We start from the raw sequence: 2,367 nt of genomic DNA on the forward strand, positions 1-2,367 counted from the left end.
CAAGTAAGTATGCAGCATTCTCAATTTCTGTCTATCCCATCTGATTTAGAATGGGTCAAGTCAGTATGCAGCATTCTCAATTTCTATCTATCACATCTGATTTAGAATGGGTCAAGCAAGTATGCACCATTCTCAATTTCTATCTATCACATCTGATTTAGAACGGGTCAAGTAAGTATGCAGCATTCTCAATTTTAATCTATCACATCTGATTATGAACAGGTCAAGTAAGTATGCAGCATTCTCAATTTCTATCTATTACATCTGATTTAGAATGGGTCAAGTAAGTACGCACCATTTTCTATTTTTTGTCTATCACATCTGATTTAGAATGGGTCAAGTAAGTATGCAGCATTCTCAATTTTTGCTCCGCAAAAATGTGTTTTACAATCCATGAATTTTCTACCGACACCAAGAAAATAAAGATGTGGCCAGAGACGAAATCAGGTTTGGCGGAACACAACAATTTATTCCTCAAACGGGAAATCAATCGAATATGTATATCAGTTTGAGTTACCCACGAAGCAATAACACAAATGACGTCAATAGGTTTTGGGGGTAATCCCCATGGGAATACACAGCACGTCAATCAGCTAATAGTCCAATTACATCAATATTATGACATTGTCAAACATGAGAAAATACAAACAAAATTGTTTACATGGTAAAGCTTACAAATCTAACCACAGAGCTAAGATAAACAACACAAAAAAATGCTGAGGAACCACAGTTGAAATGCTTAAATTAGCAAGAGAAAGACAGAGAACAAGCATAAAATTTGCAACGAAATCCTTAATCGACCGTTCAGACTGAAAGGTTAATTAGATAAGAAAGAAAACAGCTAAAGTGGACAAACAGGTGATGTCGAAGGCAATCACGGTATGTATGAAACAGAAGTGTTGACGTACAAATGGATGACTAGATATGTTGTCTAAGCGATCAACATGTTAACTACACGTCAATAGCTGCTAGTAGCTTTACTATATCTAGCCGCTGGTGACTGCCTATGGTAAGGCTGATACGGAAACAAGCAAATTCAAAATGATATTTGGACAACATCGGATTCCTCAATAACGGTGAAGGCAATGCTGTACAAGGCTGTAGGGCGTATCTTCCGCCAAGGTTAATAGTGGAGCTACATGTATAGACAAAAACGCGTACGTCACTAACGTCCTATACTTTTTAGAGGCGTACAGTCACAGGATAATCTAACGTACTTAATGCACCTTTCTACGGCCTAATATAAAACTTGAAGTAAATATATTCTGATATGGGTCTGGATACAGCTGTCTGTTACATACTATACTTGTCTCATTCATTTGAAAGTCGCAAGATATAGGCTATACAATGTGCCTTTTATGGCTGAGTCATAAAGGAAGTTGCAACTAAGCCGTGTTTATTGTCAACGCTGAACTGTGAGTGCGCAGAAGGAATTTCAAGAGAGGAACTTATGAAATAGGCACGTTGACCGGTGTATTGGACGACAGAGCTGTCAAATGGAATGCCCAAACTTCATGGCTGTTTGAAATCGAGAATAGTGCCGCAATGCCGGCTACCCCAACCCTAACTCCCGTAGGAAGGGGGAGGTAGGATTTACCCATTGCTGTAAACGGCAGGACAGGTGTTTACTCACCTTAAGTAGGAATTGTCAAGAAGTTAATGTATGGGTCCAGTTTGTTCCGGTACAAGTGCGTATTATCTATTGTATATTCTAGAATCGTTGAATATAAGCACTAGACATAAGATGAGGAAGAGGCAACCTGATGATCACTTTTTATAGACCTTAGACTAGTGTCATTGTATTAATTGACTTATCAATGTTGCCATACAATTGTACCATGTACAAATGTCATGCAATACAGTTCATTATTTCATTAATTCTTCTCCTACAGCTTCAAGATTAGATAAGCCGCTTATTGTGTAAACAAGTACATGTAAAGCGATGGAACAATGTAACTAATACTAGTAGCACTTAAATGGGAACAAGACATAGTGCATGGCGGAGTGGGAAGGCGTTAACATGGTGCCGACCGAAACTGACACCTGCAGTGAATTATTTACGAGAAAGTTTCTTAATACTATATCAGTCGGGAAGGTCTATGTTCATAAACCAATGGTACAAGTATCAGTCGCAGCAGAAAACAAAATGTCTATATGTGAGACAGTTAGTGCAGCCAGTTGGGAGGGCCCAGGTACTAGCTGAAGCGGACTCTGCCTGCAGATGAAACTGTAGACTCGGTCGTTGACAGGATGTCCGTGCAGGAGGTTTGGACTGGGAACAGGCAGGTGTCCAGGCCCGTACACATTTGGGGCTCCGCGGTATCGGGTCAGTGGGCTGTCAAGGCGGGCACCAGCCGTCCTCCGGTG

This window comes from Branchiostoma floridae, chromosome 6 (genome assembly GCF_000003815.2).
Source record: "Branchiostoma floridae strain S238N-H82 chromosome 6, Bfl_VNyyK, whole genome shotgun sequence".
Taxonomy (NCBI): Eukaryota; Metazoa; Chordata; class Leptocardii; order Amphioxiformes; family Branchiostomatidae; genus Branchiostoma; species Branchiostoma floridae.